This window comes from Pseudophryne corroboree, chromosome 6 (genome assembly GCF_028390025.1).
Source record: "Pseudophryne corroboree isolate aPseCor3 chromosome 6, aPseCor3.hap2, whole genome shotgun sequence".
Classification (NCBI taxonomy): domain Eukaryota; kingdom Metazoa; phylum Chordata; class Amphibia; order Anura; family Myobatrachidae; genus Pseudophryne; species Pseudophryne corroboree.
Window position 1 is genome coordinate 89,121,759 of NC_086449.1, and position 9,353 is coordinate 89,131,111.

General features: G+C 45.1%; 1 pseudogene; it reads left to right on the forward strand.

The window, feature by feature from the left end:
* Nucleotides 1-6,248: 6,248 nt before the first annotated feature.
* Nucleotides 6,249-6,367, forward strand: LOC134937265 (5S ribosomal RNA; annotated as a pseudogene).
* The last annotated feature ends 2,986 nt before the right edge of the window (nucleotides 6,368-9,353 follow it).

Consider the following 9,353-nt stretch of genomic DNA (forward strand, 5'->3'; position numbering starts at 1 on the left):
ACACAATATTGCTGGCGTTGTCCGATGCCACAAATCCACAGGAGAGTCCAATTGGGGTAAGCCATTCCGCGATGATCTTCCTCAGTTGCCGTAAGAGGTTTTCAGCTGTGTGCGTATTCTGGAAAGCGGTGATACAAAGCGTAGCCTGCCTAGGAAAGAGTTGGCGTTTGCGAGATGCTGCTACTGGTGCCGCCGCTGCTGTTCTTGCGGCGGGAGTCCATACATCTACCCAGTGGGCTGTCACAGTCATATAGTCCTGACCCTGCCCTGCTCCACTTGTCCACATGTCCGTGGTTAAGTGGACATTGGGTACAGCTGCATTTTTTAGGACACTGGTGACTCTTTTTCTGAGGTCTTTGTACATTTTCGGTATCGCCTGCCTAGAGAAATGGAACCTAGATGGTATTTGGTACCGGGGACACAGTACCTCCAACAAGTCTCTAGTTGGCTCTGCAGTAATGATGGATACCGGAACCACGTTTCTCACCACCCAGGATGCCAAGGCCTCAGTTATCCGCTTTGCAGTAGGATGACTGCTGTGATATTTCATCTTCCTCGCAAAGGACTGTTGAACAGTCAATTGCTTACTGGAAGTAGTACAAGTGGGCTTACGACTTCCCCTCTGGGATGACCATCGACTCCCAGCGGCAACAACAGCAGCGCCAGCAGCAGTAGGCGTTACACGCAAGGATGCATCGGAGGAATCCCAGGCAGGAGAGGACTCGTCAGAATTGCCAGTGACATGGCCTGCAGGACTATTGGCATTCCTGGGGAAGGAGGAAATTGACACTGAGGGAGTTGGTGGGGGTGGTTTGCGTGAGCTTGGTTACAAGAGGAAGGGATTTACTGGTCAGTGGACTGCTTCCGCTGTCACCCAAAGTTTTTGAACTTGTCACTGACTTATTATGAATGCGCTGCAGGTGACGTATAAGGGAGGATGTTCCGAGGTGGTTAACGTCCTTACCCCTACTTATTACAGCTTGACAAAGGGAACACACGGCTTGACACCTGTTGTCCGCATTTCTGGTGAAATACCTCCACACCGAAGAGCTGATTTTTTTGGTATTTTCACCTGGCATGTCAACGGCCATATTCCTCCCACGGACAACAGGTGTCTCCCCGGGTGCCTGACTTAAACAAACCACCTCACCATCAGAATCCTCCTGGTCAATTTCCTCCCCAGCGCCAGCAACACCCATATCCTCCTCATCCTGGTGTACTTCAACACTGACATCTTCAATCTGACTATCAGGAACTGGACTGCGGGTGCTCCTTCCAGCACTTGCAGGGGGCGTGCAAATGGTGGAAGGCGCATGCTCTTCACGTCCAGTGTTGGGAAGGTCAGGCATCGCAACCGACACAATTGGACTCTCCTTGTGGATTTGGGATTTCGAAGAATGCACAGTTCTTTGCTGTGCTGCTTTTGCCAGCTTGAGTCTTTTCATTTTTCTAGCGAGAGGCTGAGTGCTTCCATCCTCATGTGAAGCTGAACCACTAGCCATGAACATAGGCCAGGGCCTCCGCCGTTCCTTGCCACTCCGTGTGGTAAATGGCATATTGGCAAGTTTACGCTTCTCCTCCGACAATTTTATTTTAGGTTTTGGAGTCCTTTTTTTACTGATATTTGGTGTTTTGGATTTGACATGCTCTGTACTATGACATTGGGCATCGGCCTTGGCAGACGACGTTGCTGGCATTTCATCGTCTCGGCCATGACTAGTGGCAGCAGCTTCAGCACGAGGTGGAAGTGGATCTTGATCTTTCCCTAATTTTGGAACCTCAACATTTTTGTTCTCCATATTTTAATAGGCACAACTAAAAGGCACCTCAGGTAAACAATGGAGATGGATGGATTGGATACTAGTATACAATTATGGACGGGCTGCCGAGTGCCGACACAGAGGTAGCCACAGCCGTGAACTACCGCACTGTACTGTGTCTGCTGCTAATATATAGACTGGTTGATAAAGAGATAGTATACTCGTAACTAGTATGTATGTATAAAGAAAGAAAAAAAAACCACGGTTAGGTGGTATATACAATTATGGACGGGCTGTCGAGTGCCGACACAGAGGTAGCCACAGCCGTGAACTACCGCACTGTACTGTGTCTGCTGCTAATATATAGACTGGTTGATAAAGAGATAGTATACTCGTAACTAGTATGTATGTATAAAGAAAGAAAAAAAAACCACGGTTAGGTGGTATATACAATTATGGACGGGCTGCCGAGTGCCGACACAGAGGTAGCCACAGTCGTGAACTACCGCACTGTACTGTGTCTGCTGCTAATATATAGACTGGTTGATAAAGAGATAGTATACTCGTAACTAGTATGTATGTATAAAGAAAGAAAAAAAAACCACGGTTAGGTGGTATATACAATTATGGACGGGCTGCCGAGTGCCGACACAGAGGTAGCCACAGCCGTGAACTACCGCACTGTACTGTGTCTGCTGCTAATATAGACTGGTTGATAAAGAGATAGTATACTCGTAACTAGTATGTATGCATAAAGAAAGAAAAAAAAACCACGGTTAGGTGGTATATACAATTATGGACGGGCTGCCGAGTGCCGACACAGAGGTAGCCACAGCCGTGAACTACCGCACTGTACTGTGTCTGCTGCTAATATATAGACTGGTTGATAAAGAGATAGTATACTCGTAACTAGTATGTATGTATAAAGAAAGAAAAAAAAACCACGGTTAGGTGGTATATACAATTATGGACGGGCTGCCGAGTGCCGACACAGAGGTAGCCACAGCCGTGAACTACCGCACTGTACTGTGTCTGCTGCTAATATAGACTGGTTGATAAAGAGATAGTATACTACTAATATTATATATACTGGTGGTCAGGTCACTGGTCACTAGTCACACTGGCAGTGGCACTCCTGCAGCAAAAGTGTGCACTGTTTAATTTTAATATAATATTATGTACTCCTTGCTCCTGCTATAACCTATAACTGGCACTGCAGTAGTGCTCCCCAGTCTCCCCCACAATTATAAGCTGTGTGAGCTGAGCAGTCAGACAGATATATATAATATTATATATAGATAATAGATGATGCAGCACACTGGCCTGAGCCTGAGCAGTGCACACAGATATGGTATGTGACTGACTGAGTCACTGTGTGTATCGCTTTTTTCAGGCAGAGAACGGATATATTAAATAAACTGCACTGTGTGTCTGGTGGTCACTCACTATATAATATATTATGTACTCCTGGCTCCTGCTATAACCTATAACTGGCACTGCAGTAGTGCTCCCCAGTCTCCCCCACAATTATAAGCTGTGTGAGCTGAGCAGTCAGACAGATATATATAATATTATATATAGATAATAGATGATGCAGCACACTGGCCTGAGCCTGAGCAGTGCACACAGATATGGTATGTGACTGAGTCACTGTGTGCTGTGTATCGCTTTTTTCAGGCAGAGAACGGATTATAAATAAAACTGGTGGTCACTATCAGCAAAACTCTGCACTGTACTGAGTACTCCTAATGCTCCCCAAAATTAGTAAATCAAGTGTCTCTCTAATCTATTCTAAACGGAGAGGACGCCAGCCACGTCCTCTCCCTATCAATCTCAATGCACGTGTGAAAATGGCGGCGACGCGCGGCTCCTTATATAGAATCCGAGTCTCGCGATAGAATCCGAGCCTCGCGAGAATCCGACAGCGTCATGATGACGTTCGGGCGCGCTCGGGTTAACCGAGCAAGGCGGGAAGATCCGAGTCGCTCGGACCCGTGAAAAAAAACATGAAGTTCTGGCGGGTTCGGATTCAGAGAAACCGAACCCGCTCATCTCTAATTTTTACAAGTCTGAAACTAAATGTGACCTCGCACAGGCTTAAAACCTGAGATGACTGCTGCTTGACCACAGCTTAGTTAATGGGCCCTTCTAGTGGCCGGCGCCGGGAGCGCGCTCTGGAGAGCTATCCTGACTGTAAAACCTATGGTAGGTTTATATTGATAGTGTAAGGCCAAACTTAGCTATTTTTAACAGTTTAAACTAGCATGTATTAGTATGCAATCTAGTTGGATCACCAGTTTCCCCCAGATGGCAAAACAGTATGCAACCCTGCTTAGCTTCCAAGCTCCGATGAGTTTGGGCGTATCCAGTGTGGTGTGGCTGTAGAATAAAAATACCTACAGCACCTTGTACTCCCAGGTGGCTAATCAGGCCCAACACTGCTTAGCTTCCAAAATCAGTGAGATTGGGCGTATCCAGTGTGGTGTGGCCAAGTGAATTAAGCCAAAGCTGCTGCAGGTGAGTGAACTCACACGGCTCCACAGATACTGTTTTATAAGCACCATGTGCTGACCAATTGTTATAACATATCTTACTTTACAACAAATGAACAAAGCCAGTATTTGGCTGCCACAACCATGATTCAGATTTGCAGTCTTTAGGATAATATCATTATAAACAGTTATGATATAAATAATTATGTATATCCATGTTTTAGACATGGCAGGGAAACTGCTTATTAGTAATTGCTGGTGTCTTACTCATGCAGACGGACAATACAAAAAAAAAAACCAAAACACAAACAAAGACAGACAACTTGCACGACTCAGTAAATAGCACTAAGGTGTCTCTATAAATATATATCTGGCCAAGTGCAGTGCACGCCAGCCATATGCCTGCTCCCAAATTCCCCTTAACACCCCTGCGCCTTCAATGGAGGAGAGATGTAACACAGGAAATTCTGGAAATACAACAGGAAACATGGTTAATCTTGTTTTAACAAAGACTTCATAGCCTTTTGTAATACATATGCAGCGCTGCTGTATTCCCTTATCAATAAGAGTTGAATCATGAGATTTTATCCAGTGACCCTGACATTTCTGTGTGCAGGGAACATCACTGTGGCAGCAAAGTTACTCACTAGGCTAAGAAACCTGCCTTTTGACCCTCATTTGTGTGTCCCCCCATGCTCCGTATACCGTTCTCTATACACGGAGCCGGGCTATGGTGGAGAGGGAGCCTGAAGCGGCATCGAGGGCCTGGGCCACACACACACACAGTATCCCACACAGTGGGGCGGCAGCGTGAGCTGACCGCCCCGTTCAACATACCTGGACCCTGTGGTGAGGGCTATGACGGGGCTTCTCTGTAAGTTCCGTCCAGCCTTTACTGCAGGTTTTAGTCCTGCAGGTGGTAGTGAGGGAGCTCTTTTTAGAGAGGTCCGACACCCACAGCTGCTAAAGCAGCCTTCACTTATCCCGGACCCACGCCTATTGGAAGGGGGGAAGGGATGTGGTAAATCGTTGAAAAAAGAAAAAACTTAGAAAAAATCCAATGAAATGTGGACCTCTGTGGCAGCAAAGCCACAAGCCTACTAACTGTGTCGAGCACAGAAAAAACACTGAGGTACTCAGGGATATGGAGGGGAGGTATAGTTCCAAAATTAATTTATTCAGTGCCTACTTCCTGTGGAAGCCGTCCATATCCCAAGAGTACTCCAGTGACCCCTAGTGGATGAAAAAGAAAGATAAATTTGGGTACCACGGTTCACATGGAGACATGGCACTCCATAGTTGGTGGGGAGCCAGTAGAATACATAGTATTCCTGGATAAGTCAGGATTCTTACCTTCATGCTCCTATAGCACTGTCCATCAGTGTTATCTCAGGGTTACTATCCTTCAGCAACTTTTCAGTTTTTAGGCCTTACCCTTTGTGTTAGCCACAGCCCCAGAGTATTTACCAAAATGATTATGGCAGTTTATCTCTGCTAGCAGGGGATAAGAAAATTGCCATACCTTGACCACCTTTTCATCCTGACACAAATACAGGAAAGGTTTTTGTGCCATCTACAACACACAATAACTTGTCTGCAGAGGCACGGGTGGTTCATAAATTGGCAAAATCATCTCTGGTTCCATAACTACGGATGGCTCACGGTGGGGCTGTACGGAATTCAAGACTGCAGAAAATAGTTACCTCGGAGCAAGATATCCAAGGTGCAGTTAAGAACTCAGGAGTTCTTACACAGTCAAACAATATCAATTCACGCAGCAATGCGAATGATGGGTTTGATGGTGTAAAGACATGGTGGAGTGGCACAATTCCACTCAAGACCTGTCCAGCATCTGTTTCCATCTACAGCTGCATCACATTGGATATGCCCAATCTCATTGATGTTGGAAGTTAATCAGTGTTGTGCTGGGTTAAATTCTCTGATGAGACCATCTGTGAATACCAGGGGGTGTAGGTGGGCCAGATGGACAATAACCATCTACAGCCATACCACACTGGATATGCCCAATCTCACCTGATCTTGCAAGCTACGCAGTGTGGGGCCTGGAAGGTACTTGGATGGGAGACCACCTGGGAACAGCAGGTGCTGTCCATAGAACACAAACAAGTACGTGGTACTGGCAGCAAATATGTGTAACGAAGATCTCTGAATTCTATTATTATGTGGGATTTATATCTGGTTACGGTTATCATTCAGGGTGCTGGGGGAAACCCAATTGCCTTTTTTTTTTTTTCTTGCTCAGAAATACCCCTCCCTCTCGAGCACCTGAATGATATCAGTAAGCTAATTGAGCATCTACCAATATATATGTGAGAAAGGGTAAGAAAGTCAGTAGCCTGGGGGCTACAGACATTCCATCTAGGCCAGAGGACACCCCTTTTGGATATCAGGTTGGGAGATCCTGACAACATGCCAGTCTTCAGGGCTGTGGGGCCCATTGTCCGGAAGATTATGATTCTGGGGACTATGGGCCACAGAAGAAAGTTGCCTGCTAATAAACCTGTTAGCACCTCGGGCCATATACTGGGTCCTAATTCAGGAACGGGATAGTCCTAAAGGAAAACCGGTCGCGATCCGCAAGGACAAGGAAATGGCAGTAGTGTACCTCAACCTTCAGAGAGGAACACGCAGCTAAACAGCAAGGAAGGAGGTAAGTCACATACTAAAGTGTGCAGAACTCCATCTTCCAGCCTTGTCCACAGTGTTTGATCCGGGAGTCCTAAACTGAAGAGCAGATTTCTCAGTTGACACGCCATTCACGTAAGCGATTGGGCTTTACACCCTAAAGTCGTTTCAGACGCAGGTAGAGGTTGGCCAGAGATCGATCTCATGGAGCCCCATCTGAACAACAAAGAGCCTATAATCTGGTCAGGAACAAAGGATCAGGGAGTGATCTTTGTGGACGTCTTTTTAATGGGAATTTAATTTCACTTACGTGTTTTCTCAAATCATCCTGCTACCCAGGATAGGGAGGAAAATACAACAAGGAGACCGGGATTCTAATAGCTCCGGCTTGGCCCAGAAGGTGTTACACAGATCCGCAGAAAATGTTGAATGCCATTTCTGTTTCCTCTACGCCCAGATCTACTAATGCAGGGCCCTTGTTATCACAGATACAGTTGTGCTCATAAGTTTACATACCCTAGCAGAATTTGTGATTTTCTGGCCATTTGTCAGAGAATATGAATGATAACTCAAACTTTTCTTTCACTCATGGTTAGTGGGTGGGTGAAGCCATTTATTGTCAAACAACTGTGTTTACTCTTTTTAAATCATAATGACAACAGAAACTACCCACCCTGATCAAAAGTTTACATACCCTGGAGATTTTGGCCTGATAACATGCACACAAGTTGACACAAACGGGTTTGAATGGCTACTAAAGGTAACCATCCTCACCTGTGATCTGTTTGCTTGTAATCAGTGTGTGTGTATAAAAGGTCAGTGAGTTTCTGGACCCTTGCATCTTTCATCCAGTGCTGCACTGACGTGTCTGGATTCTGAGTCATGAGGAAAGCATTGTCAAAGGATCTGCAGGAAAAGGTAATTGAACTGTATTAAACAGAAAGGGATATAAAAATATATCCAAGCAATTGAGAAAGCCAATCAGCAGTGTTCAAACTCTAATTAAGAAGTGGAAAATAAGGGATTCTGTGGAAACCAAATCACGGTCAGGTAGACCAACAAAATTTCAGCCACAACTGCCAGGAAAATTGTTCGGGATGCAAAGAAAAATCCACAATTAACTTTAGCTGAAATACAGGACTCTCTGAAAAAAAGTGGTGTGATTGTTTCAAGATGCACAATAAGGAGGCATTTGAAGAAAAATGGGCTGCATGGTTGAGTCGCCAGAAGAAAGCCATTACTATGCAAATGCCACAAAGCTTACAATACTCCAAACAGCACAGAGACAAACCTCAAAACTTCTGGAACAAAGTCATTTGGAGTGATGAGACCAAAATTTAACTTTTTGGCCACAACCATAAACGTTACATTTGGAGAGGAGTCAACAAGGCCTATGCTGAAATGTACACCATGCCTACTGTGAAACACGGAGGTGGATCAATGATGTTTTGGGGATGTGTGAGCTACAAAGGCACTGTAAACTTGGTAAATTGATGGCAAGATGAATGCAGCATGTTATCAGAAAATACTGGAGGACAATTTGCACTCATCAGCCCCCGGTAGCTGCACATGGGACGTACTTGGACGTTCCAACATGACAATGATCCAAAACACAAGGCCAAGTTGACCTGTTGGCTTGCATTGGCTACAGCAGAATAAAGTGAAGGTTCTGGAGTGGCCATCTCACTCTCCTGACCTCAATATCATTGAGCCACTCTGAGGAGATCTCAAACGTGCAGTTCATGCAAGACAGCCCAATAATTTACAGGAACTGGAGGCTTTTCGGCAAGAAGAATGGGCAGCTTTACCATCTGAGAAAATAAAGAGCCTCATCCACAACTACCACAAAAGACTTCAAGCCGTCATTGATGTTAAAGGGGGCAATACACGGTATTAAGAACTGGGGTATGTAAACTTTTGATCAGGGTCATTTGAGTAGTTTCTGTTGTCATTATGATTCAAAAAGAGTAAACAGTTGTTTGACAATAAATGGCTTCATCCAACCACTAACCATGAGTGAAAGAAAAGTTTGTGCGTTATCATTCATATTCTCTGACAAATGGCCAGAAAATCACAAATTCTGCTAGGGTATGTAAACTTCCTTGGCTCGTATTTATCAACAAATATAGCAAGCCTATATTCATTTGTGCAATGGAAGAGGTATGGACCTGAAATTTTTCAGAGTTTCCAGGGTTCTAGCATTCCTTCAGGCAGGAATGGACAAAGATTTAAGGGTGGCTTCCTTGAGAAGGCAAGTGTCAGCATTGACTGGATGGTTCCGAAAGAAAAAGTGCCAAATTGCAGGATGTGCGCACTTTTTTCCAGGGAATGCTGCGCATTCAACCTCCCTTTGTTCCTACTACAGTGCCTGGGGATTTAAGTCTAGTCCTCAAAGCCCTTCAGGTTGCTCTGTTTGAACCACTAAATAAAGTGAATTTTAAATGGTTGACAGCTA